Source organism: Hemiscyllium ocellatum, unplaced genomic scaffold, assembly GCF_020745735.1.
Source record: "Hemiscyllium ocellatum isolate sHemOce1 unplaced genomic scaffold, sHemOce1.pat.X.cur. scaffold_115_pat_ctg1, whole genome shotgun sequence".
Taxonomy (NCBI): Eukaryota; Metazoa; Chordata; class Chondrichthyes; order Orectolobiformes; family Hemiscylliidae; genus Hemiscyllium; species Hemiscyllium ocellatum.
In genome coordinates this window covers 804,836-830,278 of record NW_026867690.1, presented here as the reverse complement: position 1 = coordinate 830,278, position 25,443 = coordinate 804,836, and the positions used below count along the sequence as shown (strand labels likewise).

Below are 25,443 nucleotides of genomic sequence, written 5' to 3'. Positions count from 1 at the left end.
AGGAATACAGTTTGTTCTTGTGTACGATTTAATAGGATCCAAGGTGGGAGAGACTGCTTATGGTGGAGAAGTCAAATGAAAACTAGGGAACTGTGGAGTTAAAAGAAATATACCCAGGAATTTTGCAGACTGTGTAGTAACAACATCCCACTGTCATAAGTTACAGCAGGAAGGAAAAACGAAAGAAAAAGACAAAGGAGTTGATGTTCAGGTAAGTGACACCCTGTGTGATGTCACGGTGCAGGAACATCCTGAACGTGGAGAACAACAGTAGGTTAGTGCAGAAGAGAAATGGGTCAAAATGCACTAGATCATTTGACTGGGAGCGTACCATGTTACGGTTAGCACACAAACTAACTGCAGGTGGTCACCTCGGTGTACGGACGGTTCAGGCTAAAGTGCAGAAGCATTTCTAGCGGCCTGAAATGCTCAAGGCCGTGGTTAATTTTTTTTGTTTTACATGTCATATATGCCAAATGGTAGGTAAGTCACAGGCAATAGTAAAACAGCACCTTTGTTGCCAATTCCTGCATTCGAAGAACCTTTCACATGAGTTATGTGGAGCTCCCCTTACTAAAGTAAAAGTGAAAACCAATATTTGCTGACCGTAAGGGGTGTGTCTACCAGATTTCCAGAGGCAATTCCATTATGGAGTGTTAAGGCAAAAAGGGAGGTAGAGGAGTTGGTAGCTTTTTTTACTACTGTGCTGTGGGCTCCGCAGTGATTTTCAGTCAGACCAAGGGTCTCATTTTACCCCTCAGCTGTTTTAGGAAGTCATGGATAGCTTAGGCATACAGCACTTCAAATCAAGGGCGTCCTATCCTGAATCCCAGGGAGTATTGAAAAGTTAGCATCAGACACTGAAGACTATGTTAACAGCGTACTGTTAGGATTGGCCAAATGATTAGGATAAAGGTGTCACATTAAATTGCTTATCATCGAAGATGCCCCAAATAAATCTACTCCGTTTACTTCCTTTGAGTTAATCTTCGTACATGAAGTGAAATCCTTTGAAATTAATTACATCTAAATTGACTGGACCGAAGTTGGAGATCTCACACTTGGATTACGTCTGTGAGGTGAGGGAGAGATTAGACCGAGTAGGTGAGTGAACTAAGCAGCACCTGAAGAGGACACAGCATAGAGTGAAGCAGGTGGGGATGATGTAGTTTAAATAACGCTCAGGATACCAGAAGCCAACTGAATTAGAATACTGTTGTTTGGACAGCTGGAAAGCAATCACATTATGAGAATTATTGTATCATGTGGAGTAAGTCAACTCATCATTTTGAACACTATAGAGAGAGAGCTACTGCCATCCAACAGCAGAGTAACTGCTGCAGAGCAGGAGTGCTAACTGGCCATCTCAAACACTCTCTATCAAAGATACAAGTTCATGACAAACCTACTTGCAGTAAAAGAAAATGTGACCCAGGGAGATCAGCAGCTGGAAGAGTGAACACATCGTGGAAGATGGAGACTGTGTGGTCTTGAGATTGTAATGTTTAATATGTGGGTTGTTGGAACAGCATATTTTTACAGAGTTGGAAACAGATATTAAGTAGCTAAGAAAAGAGGGGCTTGTATTTGTGAACAGCTGTTGTTCAGTGTTCACTACTAAAGTTAAGAAATTAATTTGTGAATGTTTGTTTAAATAGTGGGATGTACGAGATCTGTGACGCTCATATTTTAACAGATTACAAGGTGAGGCGAGCTTTTCTGGATGCTTGGTTTTACTTAACAGAGGGGTTCGACTCCACCTTGTAAATGTCCATCGACGCTAACCCCATTTCCCTGCAGCTGGCCCATATCCTTCTAATCCTTCTCATCCACATATTTATCCAAATGCTTTTGGAGTGTTGTTAACGTATCCATCTCGACCACATCTGCTGGCTGCTCATCCACGAACAAGCCTATGTGTAAAGAAGCGACCCCTCAGGTTCATTTTATTCCTTCCCCTTTAACCTTAAAATGATCACATCTCGTCCTTGATTCTCTACACCTTGGACAAAGACTGAGAGCATTACCCTATCCATGCCCCTCATGATTTTCTCCAGCTCGATAAGGCCCCCCCCCCCTCAATCTCCTACACTCGATAGCTTGTCCACCTCTCCCTACAACTCAGACCATTGCGTCCTGGCAACGTCCATGGAAATTTATTCTGCACTCTTTCTAATTTCATAAAATGCTCCCTATAACAAATTGGCAAAATCTGAACAGAATCCTCCAAGTGCGGCCTTACCAAAGTCCTGTGTGACTGCAACATAAATTCCCAACTTCCATACTCAATGTCCGGCCTGATGAAGGTCAGTGTGTCAGTCAGTCTACATGTAACTCCACTCTCAGAGAACCGTGAGCCTGAACGCCAAGGTCTCTCTGTCCACTACACCCCTTAAGGCCCTCCCATTCGCTGTGAAACTCTTACCTTGAGTTGAGTTTCCAAAATGCAAGACATCACGCATCTATATTAAATTCCATTTGCCATTTCTCGGCCCACTTGCCCAACTGATTAAGGTCCTGCTGCAATTTCAGATAAACTTCCACACTGATCATGCTCCCACTTATTTTAGTGTCATCTGCAAATTTACTAATCATACCTTGTACATTCTCAACCAAATCATAGATAACAAACAGCAATGGACCCAGCCTCCAGTCTGAGAAGCGTCCTTCCACTAAACCCTCTGCTTCCTACCGTCAAGCCAACTGTGCATCCAATTGGCCGGCTCCCCAGCATTCCACATGATGTAACTCTCCAGAGCAGCCTGCCATGTGGAACCTTATAGAACATAGAAGGATACAGCGCAGTACAGGCCCTTTGGCCCTCGATGTTGCGCCGACTGAATCCTACCTAACCTATACTAGCCCAATAACTTCCAAATGCCTATCCAATGCCCGCTTAAATGACCATAAAGAAGGAGAGTTCACCACTGATACGGGCAGGGCATTCCATGAAAGGCCTTACTGATATCCATAGAGACTATGGTTACCGGTCGGCCCTCATCAACCTTCTTGGTCACTTCATCAACGAACTCTAACAAATTTGGGAAACATGACCTCCCACTCACAAGTCTATGCTGACTGCTCCGAATCAAATCCTGTGTAAGTAATGGGTGCAGGCTATGGTATGCTGTCCTTCATTGAAGGATGATTCAAGTACATAAGTAAATCCATCTTCCTGCTGTTGTAGGGCCTTGCTGAGACTGTGGTTGGGACACTCTCTACGGATTTGATCTCCTTTGTAAGGAATGATCTCCTTACCACAGAAACGGGTGATGGTATCACGAGGATCGAGTGATGAAGCTGAGTGTTTATTCAGCAGAGCTGTGAGAGAAGAAGAAACGGTGACGTTAAACACGAGGAGTGGCAGCGATCACTTAGAACATAGAACATGGAAAATAGAAAAATACAGCGCAGTACAGGCCATTTGGACCTCCATGTTGCGCCGATTCAAGCCCACCTAACTTACTCTTGCCCACTATCCTCCATATGCCTATCCAATGCCGGTTTAAATGCCTATAAGGAGGGAGAGTCCACCACTGCTACTGGCAGGGCATTCCATGAACTCACGACTCGCTGAGTAAAGAATCTACCCCTAACATCTGTCCTATACCTTCCACCCCTTAATTTAAAGCTATGCCCCCTCGTAATAGCTGACTCCATACGTGGAAAACGGTTCTCATGGTCAACCCTATCTAAACCCCTAATCATCTTGTACACCTCTATCAAGTCACCCCTAAACCTTCTTTTCTCCAATGAAAACAGCCCCAAGTGCCTCAGCCTTTCCTCATACGATCTTCCTAATATACCAGGCAACATCCTGGTAAACCTCCTCTGCACCCGTTCCAGTGCCTCCACATCCTTCCTATAGTATGGCGACCAAAACTGCACACAATACTCCAGATGCGGCTGCACCAGAGTCTTATACAACTGCAACATGACCTCAGGACTCCGGAATTAAATTCCTCTACCATAAAAGCCAGTACGCCATATGCCTTCTTCACAGCACGATTTACCTGGGTGGCAACTTTCAGAGATCTGTGTACATGGACACCAAAATCCCTCTGCTCATCCACACTACCAAGTATCCGACCATTAGCCCAGTACCCCATCTTCTTGTTACTCTTACCAAAGTGAATCACTTCACACTTCCCTACCTTGAACTCCATTTGCCACCTTCCTGCTCAGCTCTGCAGCTTATCTATATCCCGCTGTAACCTGCCACATCCTTCCTCACTGTCAACAACTCCACCGACTTTCGTATCATAAAGACTTACTTCCAAAAGAGACATTGACAGGGTGAGAAATTCCATACTTTATCAAGGATTGGTTGGTTTGATTTATTGTCACGTGTATCTCAGTACAGGGAAACACTTTATTTATGAGCAGTGGAGGAAGATCATAGCAAACATGGCCAGACAGATCATAGGGTGGAAATAGACTTGGACAGAGTAAGGCATGCAGGTTACACTGAACAGGACGGACAGGATCAACATGAACAAGATCAGCATTATTTGAATTTAGAGAGTCCATCCATTAGTCTAACGAGGCCTTCCTAATAGTTTATATGCCTAAATTAACTCTCCCCACGTTATTGTGCAGTCGGCGTGTGAACCTGTACTGAATATCATTTGGCTCACAATCCCCAACACCAACCATAATACCTTCCGTTTGAAACAGGCAGCCATTCCCACCAGCTTCCACCCTACACAGAGAACACCAGGCTGGCTTCTTGGAGGTGGAAGGTGCCTTCTTGTGACTTCACACAAGACGCATGGCTTCCCTCCTCACCGCTAGAAAACCGCGTTAAAGTTCCACTCGTGTATCATGATAGACGGAGCTATGAGGAACACGTGGAGAAGTCTGTCTGTGCAGCCTCTGCTCCACTTGTTCATCATGTTAGAGCATCAGTTAAGAGACAGCGAGGACTGTTGATGTGGAAGATCAGAGTAGACAGTGGTTTGCTGGAAAAGCACAGCAGGAGAATTGACGTTTCGGGCACAAGCCATTCATCAGGAATAAGCATCAATTACCTCATTCTGCCCCGTGTAAGTGCATTGAAGTGGGAATGGCCTCCTCCTGTTCCTGTATCAATGACTCAACGGACTGACTGGCTTCTTCCTCGTCCGATTGGACAGGGCCAAGGCCCTGATTGGGTTACCCCTGGTTCCTGCTTGTCAGCTCGATGTGCTGACTAGTGTGATTATGCTGTAGCTTTAAGAGGTTATTTTGTTCTGGTTTCTTTTACGAGAGAGATTGAATGACCGTTCCCAAGCTGGCTCGTTAAGACCACTTGAGTAAACAACTAGTGAGGCCTGAGGTTTATTTTAATGCAGATGGAATCGGTATGGTCAGCTCTCACAGATTAGGATTTCTGGGTTTTGGTTTTCTCTGTTACATCAGAAATTATTGGTGTCTCCACCGAGTTGAAAACTTTAGTGAATGTCTCCTGGCAGCTACTCTCTATGGATTTTCTCTTGGTGCTGTTTTTAAATCCAGAATTGGAGAAATATTTGTGTCATTCAGTGTCTGAACATTCTTTTTGTCAAGGGCTGTGTTCATGTGATTTCCAGTATTGGAACAGTTCATTCGTAATAGTTCCTAGATCTATTATTCTGTTAACTCATCCAATATAATTACGTTATTCTAAATTCTTCTTTCTTTGGTATTATTTTATCTATCATGTTTAAGTAAATAGTGTTATGCTTCACATCGAGTTGTTTGACCAGTCACATTGCATCTGGAACAGACACTTTACATTTTCTTTAAAATAAGAAAACATTAGAGTCTAGGTTACCGCCTTCAAATATTGGCGAGGGGCTCTGGTGTGGTCCATCACACTAGAATCCTTCTCTTCCTGAGTAATAGGCTGGAGGCACTGAATAGGCTGTCCCTGTTCTTCTCCAATAGTGTCAATGGGCTGAACGACTTCCTCATATTCCTGTGAAACCAGTGTGAGGTGCGGAATGAACTCTTATTTTACTGTGGCAATGTGCAGTGTCAGACAGTCCTTTATATGAATGTTACGGACTCTTTAAAAGCACAAGCCTCAATGGAGTCCATGTCTTGCTGCACATGGACACAGTCCAGTTCAGGAGCTGACGGGGGCATCAAATTATTCTGAACATTGTGGAATCCTCAGTGACCATTCCCACTTCGGATCTTATGGTGGGGAGGGTGGGGGTGGGGAGACATTGATGAAGCAGCTGAAGCTGTTTGTGAAGAGGAAGCTACCCTGAGGATCTCCCACAGAGGTGACCCAGGACTGAGATGATGAACATCTTCCTTTGTGCCATGTTCGTCTCCAAACACTGGAGACTTTTTTCTGATTCCCATTAAGTTCAGACTTGTTAAGCTCCTTGATGTCAACAGAAGCCTTGATATCAGAACCAGTCATTTTTACCTGACCCCTTGTGTTAACCTCTTTTGGTCATATCAATAGGCCATGGTATAGGAGCAGCAAGTGTTTTCTTCAAACAGGTAGGATTGAATGTCAGGACTTCTCTTCTCAAGAGTGTTCGGGAGCCAGATGACGGAAAGCATTTGAAGAGGAGGTAGATGGATATTGACCTGACAGAGTGTTGAGGGCGATGAAGAATTGGGTATGAAAGAGGATTTGAGACCAAGAGCAGATCAGTCATGATCTGAGTGAAGGGCAAGGCAGGTTTGGGGAGTGAACGACCTGCCCCTGTTCTAATGTTCTCACATTCTGTTCTTAGAAAGTTATTGGGTGTTATTTTCATGAATGTTCTGTTATTGAATGTTGCCATCAGGGAGACAAGAGGATTTTGTGAGCCATCGTGGGGTGAGGTATGGGGGCTGTATTCATAGTGAATTTGGGTCTACAACATGACCAACAAACAGAGCACAAGTTTCAGAGAGGGGAAGTTCTGTGAAGAGAGATGAGGGGCCTCTTTCATACCCAGCCTGGGTTTTACAATTACATTTCTCAAATCACCTCAAACCGTGTGGGACAGTCTTGAAAGGCCGAATGATCTCCTCTGTTTCTGTGCACCAGGTTATAGAAGTAAGTACCCTCTAAATGCTCCTGCCTAACAGGTTTAATGGCCTGAATGGAACACAGGAACATGTGATTGAGGGACAGGAGTGAGTCATTAGATACTTTGAACCTTCTCCACCAGGCACTAAGATTGTGGCTAATCAGATTGTGGTCTCAGCCCCACTTTCCTGTCTATGTCCCATTATCCATGACTCAGTTCTCTGTCAAATATTTCACGAACATAACTTTCAATCAATGTGAACATAGAGGCACGATAAACTTCCAGTGAAGAGGATTCGGATTTGAAAGGTACTTTCAGAATTATTTGTCATCCCTCTTATAGAATCAGAGAATCATGCAGAACGGAAACAGACCCGTTCGTCCAATCTGTTCACTCCGATTGTATATCAAATCTGATCCAAACTCATTTGCCAGCATTTGGCCAATATCCTTTCTCTTCCAGATACTTTTTTAAATGTGCGATTGCAACCGCCTTCACCACTTCCTCTGACAGCACTTCATGTACACACACCACTCTCTGTGTGAAACATTTATCTTCAGGTCCTTTCTAAATCATTCCCCCTCTCCCCTTGAAACTATGCTCTCCTGTTCTGGGCTCTCCTACCCTGGCGAGCAAAGCGTGGCTGTTCAGAATATCCATGCCCCTGATGATTTTATAAAGCTCTATAATGTCACCCTTCAGCCTCTGACACTCCAGGGGGAAACACCTCAAACTAATCAACCTATCCCTATAGCTCAAACCTTCAGTCCTGGGACATCTGTGTAAATCTTTTCTGCAGACAACCGAGTTGTTCTTAAAGTGGCCTCACCAACATCCTGCCCAGATGCAACATGCCACACAACTCCTGTACTCAATGCTCTGACTGATTAAGACAAATTTGTAAAATGTGTTCTGTACCGCACTGTCTGCATTCGACTCCACGTTCGAGGAACAATGTACCTGCAGACCTATGTCCATTTGTTTCACAACACTCACCAGGCCCTCACCATTAAGTGTATAATTTCTGCCCTGATTTACCTTCCCAAAATGCTTAACCTCGTATTTATCTAAATTAAACTTCATCCGTCATTCTTTGCCCCTTTGTCCCATCTATTTGTGGTCTTGTTGTACTCTGAGATAATCTACTACACCACCTTTCTGATGTAATCAGTAAACTTACTAACTATGGCTCCAATATCCACATCTAAATCCTTTACATAAATGATGAAATGTTTTGTGAACTCAGTATTGATTCTTAGAGCACACTGCTGCTCACAAACCTCCAGTCTGAAAAATATCCCTCTTCCTTCAAGCCAATTGTGACGAGCTTCTTCTGTATCCCATGTGACCGAACCTTACTGATCTGCCTACCAATCGGAATGTTATGAACACCTTACTGAGGTCCATATAGACAATGTCTACCAAACTGCCTTCATCAATTTTCTTTGTCACCTCTTCATAAAACGCAATCAAATTAATGAGACATGATTTCCCATGCAGAAAGCCACGTTGTCTACCCCGATCGGCCCTTACCTTCCCAAATGTATGCAAATACTATCCCTCAGAATCCCCTCCAACAACTCACCCACCACCGACATCAGTCTCACCGGTCTATAGTTCCCAGGCTTTTTGGGCCACTGTTTCCTTTTCTAGTCCCACTCCTCCACTGCTCACAACAAATGTTAAATGTAACCAGGTCGGTGATATGGCCGATGATTTTGGTCGCAGACTGGGTCAGGGTCAGTTTTAGGAACAAGTCAGGCTAGTTTCTTTAATCCGCTCAAATAGCACGTTTATGATCCAGAGCAATGTTACTCCAACTACGATGGAATGATGAATGGCAAACTGTTTGGGTATTGCAAATAAAGATTCGATATTTCCCTTTCTAAAAACACTGACACACTCACATACACACACACACACACAAACACACACACACACACACACACACAAAATAAACAAAATCTCTGCAATTTTACGTTGAAAGAACCTTGTCCAGATATTATTGGAACTCATGACAAAAGGAAAAATTGCGAGATTGTCCACAATGTTATTCTGCTTCTGAAGATATTGTACTCACACAGCTGCTAGCAATGGGATTTTATCCTGGGAGAGTTGGATTTGGCTGAATTCCCTTTGCATTAGGCAGGCAGGAGGTTCCAGGTTAGCACAGTGGCTCAGAAGTTAGCACTGCTGCCTCACAGCATTAGGGACGTGAGTTCAATTCCAGCCTCGAGTGACTATCTGCGTGGAGTTTGGATCTTCTCCTCTTGTCTGCGTGAGCTTCTGATGGGTGTCCCTGTTTCCACCCACAGCCCAAAGCTGTATAATTCAAGTGGATTGGTCAAATAATCCATAGTGTTCAGCGATTTCTACTTTAGGTGCACTAGTCAGTGGTAACTGTAAGGCCATGGGAAGGTTACTCTTTGGAGGGTTAGTATGGACTTGTTGGTCCGAAGGGCTTGTTTCCACAATGCAGGGATTCTATAAAAATAAGAATGGTAACAATAACAGTAGAGTTGTGTTTTAGCTCATACACGTTACTGTGATGAGGAAGAATGAAGGAGAGAGAGTGCAATAGGCCGTTTCTTCTCGGGCAGATGACATTTTCTCCCTCTCTGAGTTGAATCACACAATAATGCCATCCTCTCCCAAACTGGACCATGTGAGGTCTCCTTGTACATTGTCCAAACTATGTCTCCATCACATTCCCTGCTCCATGTCGGTGCATCATTGCTGCTGTCATACACAGAGCCATACCCTGAGCAGAAAATGGTCTTGGACGATTTGAAGATATGTTTATATGTCCCTGCGTCATTAAAAAATAAAATGTTTAATGTATTCAGAATACATAGAACATAGAACATAGAACATAGAACAGTCCAGCACAGAACAGGCCCTTCAGCCCATGACGTTGTTCCGACCACTGATCCCTCAAATGACCCTCAAATGCACCCTCAAATTTCTGTGACCATATGCATATCCAGCAGTCTCTTAGATATCCCCAATGACCTCGCTTCCACAACTGCTGCTGGCAACGTGTTCCATGCTCTCACAACTCTCTGGGTAAAGAACCCACCTCTGACATCCCCTCTATACTTTCCTCCAACCAGCTTAAAACTATGAACCCTCGTGTTAGTCATTTCCATCCTGGGAAATAGTCTCTGGCTATCAACTCTATCTATGCCTCTCATAATCTTGAATACCTCAATTAGGCCCCCTCTCCTCCTCCTTTTCTCCAATGAAAAAAAGTCCGAACTCAGTCAACTTCTCATCATAAGATAAGCCCTCCAGTCCAGGCAGCATCCTGGTAAACCTCCTCTGAACCCTCTTCAAAGCATCCACATCTTTCATACAACAGGGTGACCAGAACTGGACGCAGTATTCCAAGTGCATTCTAACCAAAGTTTTATGGAGCTGCAACAAGATCTCACGGCTCTTAAACTCAATCCCCTGTTAATGAAAGCCAAAACACTAAATGCTTTCTTAACAACCCTGCCCACTTGGGTGGCCATTTTAAGAGATCTATGTACCTGCACACAAATATCTCTCTGTTCCTTCACACTGCCAAGAATCCTATCTTTTATCCTGTAATCAGCTTGAAGTTATGTTGCTGGTTAAAGCACAGCAGGTTAGGCAGCATCCAAGGAACAGGAAATTCGACGTTTCAGGTCAAGCCTTTCATCAGGAATGACATCCATTCCTGATGAAGGGCTCCGGCCCGAAACGTCGAATTTCCTATTCCTTGGATGCTGCCTAACCTGCTGTTCTTTAACCAGCAACACATTTTCAGCTCTGATCTCCAGCATCTGCAGACCTCACTTTTTACCCTGTACTCAGCTTTCAAATTTGTCCTTCCAAAATGCATCACTTCACATTTATCCAGGTTGAACTCCATCTGCCACCTCTCAGCCCATCTCTGCATCCTGTCAATGTCCCTCTGCAGCCTACAACAGCCATCTATACTGTCAACGACACCTCCAACCTTCGAGTCATCTGCAAACTTGCTGACTCATTCTTCAATGCCCTCATCCAAGTCATTTTAAAAAAATTACAAAGAGTAGAGGCCCAAGGACAGAGCCCTGTGTAAAACCGCTCACCATGACTTCCAGGCAGAATATTTTCCTTCCACTTCCACTCGCTGTCTTCTGTTGGCCAGCCAATTCTGTATCCAAACAGCTAACACAGATACCTGTGTTAAAATGAATGTTTTAACAAATACAGAAATTGCTGGAAAAGCTCGGCAGGTCTGTCAGCATCCAGATGCCTTTTACATGATGTAGTGGTACCAGCCTCCACCACTTCCTCTGGCAGGTCATTCCATACGCACACCACCCTGTGTGAAAAGATGCCCCTTAGACCTCTTCAAAATCTTTCCTCTCTCACTTTTCACCAATGTCCTCTAGTTTTGGATTCCCCTAACCTGGGGAAAAACCTTGACTACAAACTCTATCCATGACCGTTCTGATTTTATAAACCTTTACTGCTGCAAAATGTGACTTCAATCAACACGAATGGCTGTACTTTCAATAATCCTGGGCCGAAATGCTGACATTCAACACCGACACCTGTTCTCTCTCCATCAAGTCACAATTCTAAAACCAGTTTAATCAGTTTGTTCAGATATATTAGGAGACACTGCTGTGGGATTTACACCTAGACCTTTGTGCCCGGAGGTAGGGACACGAGCACCACTCGGCAATACCCATAAAGCTGTAACATTATTCTTCTGTGTGTTTGTTCATCAGCCTGTTATGACATGCTGAGACATACCTCTACAACAGGGAGGACATGAATCCAAACCTTCTGGTCCAGAGCTAGGAACACTACCACACAAGTTCAGGAATTGAAATCTAACCCAGAGCCAAGACCAGAGACAGGGACACTACCCACTACACTACTATACTCAGATTTTGGGTCACATTTTAGGGGGCAGCTTTCAGCTCGGTGTGGATGTATTATAATCAGGTTACCATTACTGAACTACACAAAACATTTTGTTTTGTTAAACAAGTGCAAGATCGAAATTAACTATGAACATCTTTAATCGCTATCATCTGTAGTCTGCAATATTAGGGAATGAAATCCTGCAGATATACTCTGCCCAATGAAGGGTCTCAAGTAGATGTTTATTACTGAACACCAGACACGGAGAAAGACCATAATTTCTGGTCACAAAACACCGATCAGTATAACCCAACTCTCACGTGTGTCTGCCCTCTGCCTAAAACCATGAAATGATACCAGGCCGTTGATTACTGTCCAGCCTCTCCTCCCCACTGACTGTGTCTGCAATCCGTCCATCCTCCCTCTAACCACACAAGGCAAACCAAGCTCAGGGTCTTTGTGAAAATCAAGGCCGGAGTGTGCAGGCCTCCTGGAGAGGGATGGGCATTTTAAAATTAAACAGGGAAGGTGAGGAGGTGGTAATATCACTCACTGGCCGAGGCGTAGCAGATGGAGTTTAGGTTGGATTAATGCGAGGTATTGGATTTGGTAAATCCAACAAGAGCAGGACCTGTACAATTAAACGTAGGGTCTTTGGCAGTGCTGTAGGTCAGAGACCAAGGCCGTCAGGTAGTATTCTTAAAAATGTGCATCTCACAAGGTGTTTAGCACACTTTCCTAATTGGTCAGACCTTTGAGTATCGGAATTGGGAAGTCATTTTGAGATTGTACAGGATATTGGTGAGACCTCTCCTGGAATACTGCGTCCAGTCTGGTCATCCTGTCCACTCATTCCATAGGCACACCACCCTCTGGGTGAAACAGCTGCCCCTTAGGTCACTTTTAAATGTTTCCCCTCTCAACTTAAGCCTATGTCCTCTAGTTTTGGTCTCCACTTCCCTTATAAAATACATTGAGTATTCACTTTGATATTACTGACCTTGATATTATTAAGCTGGAGAGGGTTCAGAAGAGTTTAACCTGGATGTTGCTGGAAATGGAGGGATTGAGCTACAAGGGGTAGGCTGAATAAGTTGGGACATTTTTCACTGGAGAGTATGAGATGGAGGGGTAACTTTACAGAGGTTTATAAAATAGTGTGGGGTACTGATAAGCTGAAGGGCTGATGTCTTTTCCCGAGAGTTGGTGATTCAAAACGGAGGGATATTTTAAGGTGTGAGGAGAAAAGATTTACAAAAGTCAGGAGAGGTAATTATTTTAGACAGAAGCTGGCTTGTGTGTGGAATGAACTTGCAGAGCAAGTGGTGAAAACAGAGACAGTTACAACGTTTAAAGGATATTTAGATCAGTACAAGGATAAGACATCTGTTTGGATGGTGCTGTGAGCAGCTGTCCTCTCCCTCCCCCTCTCTGAATGAATCCCTGTTGGTTTTCCCCCTCTGCCAATGCCAGTGCAGTGGCGTGAGGAGACCAGCAGAGGGTGGCATTGCATTACTTTCAGCACCACAGAGACTGCCAGACCTGCCCCACACAGAGACACACAGATACACACACAGCAATTGTTAGGCACGGCATAGATCTCATCTGGTAACTTAAACTAAACATAATTAAATGCTCAGTTCGCCTCGTAAACTGTTAAAATATGAGTGACAGAGAACTCCCAAATTCCGCTGTTTAAATAAAAACAACAATGTAGTTTTTAACACTGAAAGTGAACTAAAAGTTCTCTATCTCTTAACTGCTTATAACCCGACTCCAGCTCTATAGCGATACACTGTTTCTGGGTCTGCCATCCTCTCATATCTCAGGTACTTGTAAGCTCCCAGTTCAGAGCAGCATTCTCTCTTTCTTAAAGGTACAGTACATAATTTCACCTTCATCCCGTTATACCCTGGTGAATATAGATAAGTGAAACCTATCCGGATTTCTCTTGCTCTGTGGTTTGTCAATATTTCATTTACTCTGTCTTGTATGTCAGGATTTTTATTGCTCCATTGACAGTATGTCATTTTTAGAGTCTGTCCGTGGGAATATATCAGTATTTCACTTGCTCACACTCCTGTGTGTGGGGTAGGATTTCAGTTGTTTCATGGGGACTGTGATATATGACAATCTTAATGTTTGTAAATGGTACCAAACCTGCAAGAATTGTAAAGTCTATGGAGGACAGTGTAGAACTCTAACAGGACACGCTGGTAGACGGGGATCAATGCAGAGCAGTGTGAGGTGATGCACTTTGGTATGAAAGATAAAGAAAGACTGTTTAAAACAGGCTGTGCCATTATAAAGGGGCTGCAGGAACAGACCGCGCTGCGTGTATCTGAACAGGAGCTTTGTTTGGGGGTCGGTACTATAACAGATATACCGTGAGTGTGAGGGAGCAGAGAGAATACGGTGACCCTTAACCTGACAGAGTGGGGAAGGTTATTGATGCTTGTCCTGTATTGCTGGACATTTCTTCAGACCGCAGATACTGCACTGAGCTGGGTGGGGAGCACAGACCATGCTCGGTGAGTCTGGTGGTGCGGCTCCCTCTGGGAAGAGAATGGTCCCTCTCTGTACTAGCCCATCCACCAGGACCGCCGTGCCCCTGTTGATACACCGTAGTGCAATTGCCCCTTATCTGCCATGCTCGGGGTAAACTGTGCAGGGCAGCTTCTAACAGAGAAAGCTCAACTGTGTGCCCATTGGCCTTTCAAAGATGGCGCCAGTCCCAGGGGTCACAGAATATCCAGGGGCACCCGGGCGACTGTGAGTCCCTCCAGCCATTATGGGTGGGAGAATCGGGCTGGTACTGAATGAGAGGGACACCATGGTGGGGGTGGGGTGTGTGGGTAGACAACGAGTTGAGTTTAATAAGATAGCACCAGGAATCTAACTTGGCTTCGTACAGATAATCCCTCTGTCACACTCAATGAAAATGACACTGAGGCAAATTATTGTTAGAATCAGCCCAGTGAGTCAGAGATTCTGTTGTAACTACTTCCATTTACAAATGCTCATCCAAAACTCTCCATCATTTCACCTCACACCAATCTCCCTTTTTCCCATCTTTCCTGGGAAGACTGGCTCATGTTACAGGATGTGATTGAAGTGTCGACATTGCAGCATTCCGAAACCTGGGAACACATCCGTCCATGACACTGTCTCTCAGTCTCCCCCTCTCTGTCTATACCCTAAACCCCTCCAATGTGGTGATATTGAAACTGATTCCCCCGCCATCTCTCTCTGGCAGGGATGTTCACACGCAAAGCACTCCCTTGTCAGGGCACAAAGGAGATATGGAGCTGTAAATGGGTGGGAGCTGTACGTCCTGTCACTTCCAGCATGGGCTGCAAGTTTCCCCACGCTGGGCAGGGATCTAACACAGTGTAACTGAGCAATGCTTGGGGCGGTGTACACAGTTCTACATGCTGGGAGGGTAACTGCTCCTGGGTTACACATCAATGCACTGGGGTGGTGTACACAGCCCTACATGCTGGGAGGGTAACTGCTCCTGGGTTTCAGATTCATTCACAGGTGATCACTGCACAGGTCTCTGTGCTGTTCAGACTGTACGGTTGCCGTTGATAGATAATGCAATGATGTGGTTAGTGTAGCTCCCTGTGCTGGATGGATATTTGTTACAAGTTCACGCATTAGTGCCTGCTGTTCTCTGCACAGCTCCCCGTACTGGACAGATCTGTAGCCTGTGCACGGTTCATCATGGTGGTGGGGTGGATGGGGGGAAAGGTGATGGACAGGTCACGGAGCTCCATGGAACGTTTTGTCCCCGACATTCTATAACTGACACTCCCCGGAACGTTCTGTCCCCGACATTCTATAACTGACATTCCCCGGAACGTCCTGTCCCTGACATTCTATAACTGACATTCCCCGGAATGTTCTGTCCCTGACATTCTATAACTGACATTCCCCGGAACGTTCTGTCCCCGACATTCTATAACCGACATTCCCCGGAATGTTCTGTCCCTGACATTCTATAACTGACATTCCCCGGAACGTTCTGTCCCCGACATTCTATAACCGACATTCCCCGGAATGTTCTGTCCCTGACATTCTATAACTGACATTCCCCGGAACGTTCTGTCCCTGACGTTGTTTGTTTGTGAACGGCCGGACGTCAGTGAATTGAACAAACAATAAGATCCCGAGGGAAGAGATCCCGTTCCAGGGAGAAGGAGACACTGTTCCGAAGGCCCCTCAGGCAGTTAAAGGGATGAATACGTTTTCCCTGCGTTTACATTTCTTCACGACACAGGATCGACCACAATTTAGACCAAAATACAGAAATTCCCAAACTCCCTTTGTCTACAGGAAACTGGGAGAGAATCCTTCAGGACAGCAACGTTCCCACCCTCCGTATCAGGAACTGGGAAGGAGTGATCTGTGTCTGCTCTCGAGTGATCGAGTATGTGGGAATGTTCTAGAAACCATCTGTCCTTATGGATGTGTCTCGGTGTGTTTGGGGAGGGAGGGTTTCTTGTGGTTTATGTCACATTTTTGTCAGTAATTCCGACCTTCCCATTTGTTATTCCAGCTCCAATTATTTTAATAAATGCCTGAATACAGGGACACATTTGGAAATCTCACTGGGTCCCCGATCAAACGGGTCCCTTTGCCTCCAGGCTGATGGATAATGGGTTTGTTTTCCTTCCTCACAGTTAACGTAGTGACCATCTACGTCCTGCTTTATAAAGATTGTGGATTGTCTCCATGTGTCAGACGTTACCTGGGGGCCATGGCAGCGGCGGATCTCCTGGTCATTATCCTCGACCTGATCCTGAGACACATTCCCATTGTTTATCGGGAACAGTTTTATTTCCTGAGGGACTCCGTCCCCGTGTGTAATATCCACGCCGTCCTGCTTTATGCAGCCACTGACTGCTCTGTCTGGTTCACCGTCACTTTCACCTTTGATCGGTTTGTGGCCATTTGTTGCCAGAAGCTGAAAAGTAAATATTGCAGTGAGAAAACGGCGGCTGTGGTTCTGGGAGCAGTGACTGTGCTGAGCTGTTTAAAGAACATTTTCTGGTATTTTATGCTCACGGCTCGGTATCGGCTGGGGAACGCCCCCTGGTTTTGTGATGTAACAGTCGCTGTTCAATCCTCCAGTGTCTGGGTCACAATCGAGTTCCTCCACCACATTCTAACCCCGGGTGTCCCATTTCTCCTGATTCTGCTGCTCAATGTTCTCACCGTCAGACACATTTTAGTGACCAGCAGAGCCCGCAGGAGACTCCGCGCTCACACCAATGGGGACGCTCAGTCTGACACTGAAATGAGAAACCGAAAAAAATCCATCATTTTACTGTTTGTGATCTCGGCCAATTTCATCCTGTTATGGTCAACGTTAATGCTGTTTTCTATATGGAGACGGATGTGGGTGATTGGGTATCGGTCTGTGAATCTCCATGGCTTTGTGCGGGAATTGGGCTTCATGCTGCAGCTCCTCAGTTGCTGCACAAACACCGCGATTTATGCCGTGACCCAGACTAAGTTCAGGCAGCAGCTGAAGAATGTGCTGAAATATCCCTTCACCCAAATCCATCCATCCATCAAATTCCCTCATTAATCACACCATCCGGGATTTTCTCATTTCAGTTCAGTGGTTCAGCGATGGAGCAGCCTGTCGCTATGGTAACAGACTGAGGGGAGCGCTGGTTTGTCCCTCCTTATCCCACAGGGGGGGTTACAGGGAAACATTTCAATGTTTCTCACAACTCAGGGGCCAGTGAGAAAAGGCACCATCCCACTGACTGTATCCATCACTTCCATTTGTAACCAATAAAAATGCTGATGAAAGCGTGCCGAGCAGCAGAGGGACCGATGTTGTTGTGTGTCTTTGTGTTGGAGAAGCTGAGCTGGAGAGAGACAGACTCAGCCCCAAGTCCTGGTCCTCAGGGAAGGGGAGGGCACCGCGCCCTGGGCTCAGGAGCTGGGGTTAACTTCCTCTGTTCCCCCCACTGGGCCTGGCCTCCCCATTACCTCTCCCCTACTCTTTCTCCTCAATTCTCTCTCTCTCTCTCTCTCTCTTTCAGCACACACTCTCTTTTCCAAACCTTTCCCTCATCTCCCCCCCCCCCACCCCCCTCACACACACCCGCCAACCCCGGTTTCTCCACCTGCCTCCACTTTCCCTCTCCCCCTCTCTCTCTCTCATGCCATCGCAGTCTCCCTCCCACAATTCCATCTCTACCCCATTTTCCCCACCCCCACATGCAGCCTCACCCTCAAACATCCCCAGTCTCTGGGTCAGATGGAGAGGGAAGGACCAGGGAGACAGAGTATGTCAGAGAGAGAGAGGGAGGGAGGGACAGGAGGGAGAGCGATTCAGTCAGAGAGAAACGGAGGAAGGTGGGGAGAGAGAGAGAGAGAGAGAGAGAGAGACTGATTGAGGGGGGTCAAGAGTGAGAGAAGGTGGAGGGAAAGTGAAGGAACGGGGGGAGAGATAGGGTGAGATAGGGGAGGGCGAGAGATGGGACGGAGGGAGGGGAGGGGATGTCAAGAGTGCCGAAAGAGGGGATGGGAGAGAGAGGGAGCACGAGAGAGGGGGAGGAAAAGAGAGAGGGAGAGGGCGAGAGAGGGGAGGGTGGTAGGGGAGGGAGAGAGAGGGGAGAGGTTGAGAGGGGGAGGATGAGACAGGGGAGTGAGGGAGGGGAGTGCAAGAGAGAGGAGCAAGAGACGTAGGGAGAGTGAGAGAGGGGAGGGGAGAGAGGGGGGTGGGCGAGAGACTGGAGTGCGAGAGAGGAGGAGGGCGAGAGAGAGGAGGGCGAGAGAGAGGAGATGGCGAGAGAGGGGTGAGCGAGTGAGGAGAGGGAAGGGAGGGGAGGGCGAGATGGGGGAGGGCAAGAAAGTGGGGAGGGCGAGAGAGGGGGAGGGTGAGAGAGAGGAGTGCGAGTGAGGGGAGAGGGAGGTGAAGGCGAGAGGGAGGGAGAGGGCGAGAGAGGAGAGGGCAAGAGAGGAGAGGGAGGGGTTGACGAGAGAGGTGAGGGGACGAGAGAAGGAGGGAGAGAGAGGAGGGTGGAAGGGAGAGGGCGAGAGAGGAGAGGGCGAGAGAGGAGAGGGCGAGAGAGGGGAAGGAGGGAGGGGAGGGCTTGAAGGAGGGTGAGGGTGTGAGAGGGAAGCGAGGGAGGGGAGGGCGAGAGAGGGGTGAGGGTGAGAGAGGGGAGTGTGAGAGGGGTAAGGCGATAAAGGGGAGGGCGAAACAGGGGAGTGAAGGAGGTGAGGTTGAGAGGGAAGGAGAGGGCGAAAGAGGGGAGGGCAAGACAGTGGGGAGGGTGTAAGAGGGGCCGGCAAGAGGGAGGGAGGGGCCGAGAGAGGGTAGAGAGGGAGGGGAGGGCGACAGAAGGGTGAAGGTGAGAGAGAGGACAACGAGAGAGGGTAGGAAATTGAGGGCGAGAGAGGGAAGTGCGAGAGAGGGGAGGGCGAGACAAGGGAGAGAGGGAGGGGAGGGCGAGAGAGGGGAGTGCGACAGGGGAGGGCGAGAGAGGGGAGAGAACAGAGGAGGCTAGAGTGGAGGGCGAGAGAGGGGAGGGAGGGGAGGGCGAGAGAGATGAGGGAGGGAAGGGCGAGAGGAAGACAGAGGGTGAGAGAGGGGATGGGAGAGGGGGGGAACAGAGAGAAGGGGAACAGAGAGAGGGGGAACAGAGAGAAGGGGATAAAAGAGAGGGGGACAGAGAGAAGGGGAACAGAGAGAAGGGGAACAGAGAGAAGGGGAACAGAAAGAAGGGGATAAAGAGAGAAGGGGATAAAGAGAGAAGGGGAACAGAGAGAAGGGGAACAGAGAGAGAGGAACAGAGAGAAGGGGATAAAGAGAGGGGGGACAGAGAGAAGGGGAACAGAGAGAAGGGGAACAGAGAGAGGGGGAACCAAGAGAAGGGGATAAAGAGAGAAGGGGAACAGAGAGAGGGGGAACCAAGAGAAGGGGATAAAGAGAGAAGGGGAACAGAGAGAGCGGGAAACAGAGAGAAGGGGGATAAAGAGAGGGTGACAGAGAGAAGGGGAACAGAAAGAAGGGGATAAAGAGAGGGGGACAGAGAGAAGGGGAACAGAGAGAAGGGGAACAGAGAGAAGGGGTACAGAGAGAAGGGGATAAAGAGAGGGGGACAGAGAGAAGGGGATAACGAGAGGGGGACAGAGAGAAGGGGAACAGAGAGAAAGGGAACAGAGAGAAGGGGATAAAGAGAGGGGGACAGAGAGAAGGGGATAAAGAGAGGGGGACAGAGAGAAGGGGAACAGAGAGAAGGGGAACAGAGAGAAGGGGATAAAGAGAGGGGGACAGAGAGAAGGGGATAAAGAGAGGGGGACAGAGAGAAGGGGAACAGAGAGAAGGGGATAAAGAGAGGGGGACAGAGAGAAGGGGATAAAGAGAGGGGGACAGAGAGAAAGGGAACAGAAAGAAGGGGATAAAGAGAGAAGGGGAACAGAGAGAAGGGGAACAGAGAGAAGGGGATAAAGAGAGGGGGACAGAGAGAAGGGGAACAGAGAGAAGGGGAACAGAGAGAAGGGGAACAGAGAGAAGGGGATAAAGAGAGGGGGACAGAGAGAAAGGGAACAGAAAGAAGGGGATAAAGAGAGAAGGGGAACAGAGAGAAGGGGAACAGAGAGAAGGGGATAAAGAGAGGGGGACAGAGAGAAGGGGAACAGAGAGAAGGGGAACAGAGAGAAGGGGTACAGAGAGAAGGGGATAAAGAGAGGGGGACAGAGAGAAGGGGATAACGAGAGGGGGACAGAGAGAAGGGGAACAGAGAGAAAGGGAACAGAGAGAAGGGGATAAAGAGAGGGGGACAGAGAGAAGGGGAACAGAGAGAAGGGGAACAGAGAGAAGGGGATAAAGAGAGGGGGACAGAGAGAAGGGGATAAAGAGAGGGGGACAGAGAGAAGGGGAACAGAGAGAAGGGGATAAAGAGAGGGGGACAGAGAGAAGGGGATAAAGAGAGGGGGACAGAGAGAAGGGGATAAAGAGAGGGGGACAGAGAGAAGGGGAACAGAGAGAAGGGGAACAGAGAATAGGGGATAAAGAGAGAAGGGGATAAAGAGAGAAGGGGATAAAGAGAGAAGGGGAACAGAGAGAAGGGGATAAAGAGAGAGGGGGAACAGAGAGAAGGGGATAAAAGAGAGGGGGACAGAGAGAAGGGGAACAGAGAGAAGGGGAACAGAAAGAAGGGGATAAAGAGAGAAGGGGATAAAGAGAGAAGGGGAACAGAGAGAAGGGGAACAGAGAGAAGGGGAACAGAGAGAAGGGGGACAGAGAGAGGGGGAAACAGAGAGAGGGGGAAACAGAGAGAAGGGGATAAAGAGAGAGAGGAACAGAGAGAAGGGGAACAGAAAGAAGGGGATAAAGAGAGAAGGGGAACAGAGAGAAGGGGATAAAGAGAGAAGGGGAACAGAGAGAAGGGGAACAGAGAGAAGGGGAACAGAGAGAAGGGGAAAAAGAGAGAAGGGGAAAAAGAGAGGGGGACAGAGAGAAGGGGAACAGAGAGAAGGGGTACAGAGAGAAGGGGATAAAGAGAGGGGGACAGAGAGAAGGGGAACAGAAAGAAGGGGATAAAGAGAGAAGGGGAACAGAGAGAAGGGGAACAGAGAGAAGGGGAACAGAGAGAAGGGGAACAGAGAGAAGGGGATAAAGAGAGAAGGGGATAAAGAGAGAGGGGGAAAGAGAGAAGGGGAACAGAGAGAAGGGGATAAAGAGAGGGGGACAGAGAGAAGGGGATAAAGAGAGGGGAACAGAGAGAAGGGGAACAGAGAGAAGGGGAACAGAGAGAAAGGGAACAGAGAGAAGGGATAAAGAGAGGGGGACAGAGAGAAGGGGATAAAGAGAGGGGGACAGAGAGAAGGGGAACAGAGAGAAGGGGAACAGAGAGAAGGGGAACAGAGAGAAGGGGATAAAGAGAGGGGGACAGAGAGAAGGGGATAAAGAGAGGGGGACAGAGAGAAGGGGAACAGAGAGAAGGGGAACAGAGAGAAGGGGATAAAGAGAGGGGGACAGAGAGAAGGGGATAAAGAGAGGGGGACAGAGAGAAGGGGATAAAGAGAGGGGAACAGAGAGAAGGGGAACAGAGAGAAGGGGAACAGAGAGAAGGGGATAAAGAGAGGGGGACAGAGAGAAGGGGAACAGAGAATAGGGGATAAAGAGAGAAGGGGATAAAGAGAGAAGGGGATAAAGAGAGAAGGGGAACAGAGAGAAGGGGATAAAGAGAGAAGGGGAACTGAGAGAAGGGGAACAGAGAGAAGGGGAACAGAGAGAAGGGGATAAAGAGAGGGGGACAGAGAGAAGGGGGACAGAGAGAAGGGGAACAGAGAGAAGGGGATAAAGAGAGAAGGGGAACAGAGAGAAGGGGGAAAGAGAGAAGGGGAACAGAGAGAAGGGGAACAGAGAGAAGGGGAACAGAGAGAAGGGGATAAAGAGAGGGGGACAGAGAGAAGGGGATAAAGAGAGGGGGACAGAGAGAAGGGGAACAGAGAGAAGGGAAACAGAGAGAAAGGGAACAGAGAGAAGGGGATAAAGAGAGGGGGACAGAGAGAAGGGGATAAAGAGAGGGGGTCAGAGAGAAGGGGAACAGAGAGAAGGGGAACAGAGAGAAGGGGAACAGAGAGAAGGGGATAAAGAGAGGGGGACAGAGAGAAGGGGACAGAGAGAAGGGGGACAGAGAGAAGGGGGACAGAGAGAAGGGGAACAGAGAGAAGGGGAACAGAGAGAAGGGGATAAAGAGAGGGGGACAGAGAGAAGGGGATAAAGAGAGGGGGACAGAGAGAAGGGGAACAGAGAGAAGGGGAACAGAGAGAAGGGGATAAAGAGAGAAGGGGATAAAGAGAGAAGGGGATAAAGAGAGAAGATGAACAGAGAGAAGGGGATAAAGAGAGAGGGGGAACAGAGAGAAGGGGATAAAGAGAGGGGGACAGAGAGAAGGGGATAAAAGAGAGGGGGACAGAGAGAAGGGGAACAGAGAGAAGGGGAACAGAGAGAAGGGGAACAGAGAGAAGGGGAACAGAAAGAAGGGGAACAGAAAGAAGGGGATAAAGAGAGAAGGGGAACAGAGAGAAGGGGATAAAGAGAGAGAGGAACAGAGAGAAGGGGATAAAGAGAGGGTGACAGAGAGAAGGGGAACAGAAAGAAGGGGATAAAGAGAGAAAGGGAACAGAGAGAAGGGGATAAAGAGAGAAGGGGAACAGAGAGAAGGGGAACAGAGAGAAGGGGATAAAGAGAGAAGGGGATAAAGAGAGAAGGGGATAAAGAGAGAAGGGGAACAGAGGGAAGGGGAACAGATAGAAGGGGAACAGAGAGAAGGGGAAAAAGAGAGAAGGGGAAAAAGAGAGAAGGGGAAAAAGAGAGGGGGACAGAGAGAAGGGGAACAGAGAGAAGGGGATAAAGAGAGGGGGACAGAGAGAAGGGGAACAGAGAGAAGAGGAACAGAGAGAAGGGGATAAAGAGAGAAGGGGATAAAGAGAGAAGGGGATAAAGAGAGAAGGGGAACAGAGAGAGGGGGACAGAGAGAAGGGGAACAGAGAGAAGGGGATAAAGAGAGGGGGACAGAGAGAAGGGGATAAAGAGAGGGGAACAGAGAGAAGGGGAACAGAGAGAAGGGGAACAGAGAGAAGGGGATAAAGAGAGGGGGACAGAGAGAAGGGGAACAGAGAGAAGGGGAACAGAGAGAAGGGGTACAGAGAGAAGGGGATAAAGAGAGGGGGACAGAGAGAAGGGGATAACGAGAGGGGGACAGAGAGAAGGGGAACAGAGAGAAAGGGAACAGAGAGAAGGGGATAAAGAGAGGGGGACAGAGAGAAGGGGATAAAGAGAGGGGGACAGAGAGAAGGGGAACAGAGAGAAGGGGAACAGAGAGAAGGGGATAAAGAGAGGGGGACAGAGAGAAGGGGATAAAGAGAGGGGGACAGAGAGAAGGGGAACAGAGAGAAGGGGATAAAGAGAGGGGGACAGAGAGAAGGGGATAAAGAGAGGGGGACAGAGAGAAAGGGAACAGAAAGAAGGGGATAAAGAGAGAAGGGGAACAGAGAGAAGGGGAACAGAGAGAAGGGGATAAAGAGAGGGGGACAGAGAGAAGGGGAACAGAGAGAAGGGGAACAGAGAGAAGGGGAACAGAGAGAAGGGGATAAAGAGAGGGGGACAGAGAGAAAGGGAACAGAAAGAAGGGGATAAAGAGAGAAGGGGAACAGAGAGAAGGGGAACAGAGAGAAGGGGATAAAGAGAGGGGGACAGAGAGAAGGGGAACAGAGAGAAGGGGAACAGAGAGAAGGGGTACAGAGAGAAGGGGATAAAGAGAGGGGGACAGAGAGAAGGGGATAACGAGAGGGGGACAGAGAGAAGGGGAACAGAGAGAAAGGGAACAGAGAGAAGGGGATAAAGAGAGGGGGACAGAGAGAAGGGGATAAAGAGAGGGGGACAGAGAGAAGGGGAACAGAGAGAAGGGGAACAGAGAGAAGGGGATAAAGAGAGGGGGACAGAGAGAAGGGGATAAAGAGAGGGGGACAGAGAGAAGGGGAACAGAGAGAAGGGGATAAAGAGAGGGGGACAGAGAGAAGGGGATAAAGAGAGGGGGACAGAGAGAAGGGGAACAGAGAGAAGGGGAACAGAGAATAGGGGATAAAGAGAGAAGGGGATAAAGAGAGAAGGGGAACAGAGAGAAGGGGATAAAGAGAGAGGGGGAACAGAGAGAAGGGGATAAAAGAGAGGGGGACAGAGAGAAGGGGAACAGAGAGAAGGGGAACAGAAAGAAGGGGATAAAGAGAGAAGGGGATAAAGAGAGAAGGGGAACAGAGAGAAGGGGAACAGAGAGAAGGGGAACAGAGAGAAGGGGGACAGAGAGAGGGGGAAACAGAGAGAGGGGGAAACAGAGAGAAGGGGATAAAGAGAGAGAGGAACAGAGAGAAGGGGAACAGAAAGAAGGGGATAAAGAGAGAAGGGGAACAGAGAGAAGGGGATAAAGAGAGAAGGGGAACAGAGAGAAGGGGAACAGAGAGAAGGGGAACAGAGAGAAGGGGAAAAAGAGAGAAGGGGAAAAAGAGAGGGGGACAGAGAGAAGGGGAACAGAGAGAAGGGGTACAGAGAGAAGGGGATAAAGAGAGGGGGACAGAGAGAAGGGGAACAGAAAGAAGGGGATAAAGAGAGAAGGGGAACAGAGAGAAGGGGAACAGAGAGAAGGGGAACAGAGAGAAGGGGAACAGAGAGAAGGGGATAAAGAGAGAAGGGGATAAAGAGAGAGGGGGAAAGAGAGAAGGGGAACAGAGAGAAGGGGATAAAGAGAGGGGGACAGAGAGAAGGGGATAAAGAGAGGGGAACAGAGAGAAGGGGAACAGAGAGAAGGGGAACAGAGAGAAAGGGAACAGAGAGAAGGGATAAAGAGAGGGGGACAGAGAGAAGGGGATAAAGAGAGGGGGACAGAGAGAAGGGGAACAGAGAGAAGGGGAACAGAGAGAAGGGGAACAGAGAGAAGGGGATAAAGAGAGGGGGACAGAGAGAAGGGGATAAAGAGAGGGGGACAGAGAGAAGGGGAACAGAGAGAAGGGGAACAGAGAGAAG

General features: G+C 47.8%; 1 long non-coding RNA gene across 1 annotated transcript; it reads right to left on the bottom strand.

Annotated features, from left to right (window-relative positions):
* Nucleotides 1–1,383: 1,383 nt before the first annotated feature.
* LOC132809373 (uncharacterized) lies at nucleotides 1,384–17,177 on the bottom strand. Its single transcript, XR_009642283.1, has 4 exons — nucleotides 16,639–17,177; nucleotides 11,099–11,190; nucleotides 9,079–9,807; nucleotides 1,384–3,321 (listed from the first exon to the last, which is right to left on the bottom strand). It is a non-coding gene; the product is annotated as an uncharacterized LOC132809373 (long non-coding RNA).
* Between the last annotated feature and the right edge of the window lie 8,266 nt (nucleotides 17,178–25,443).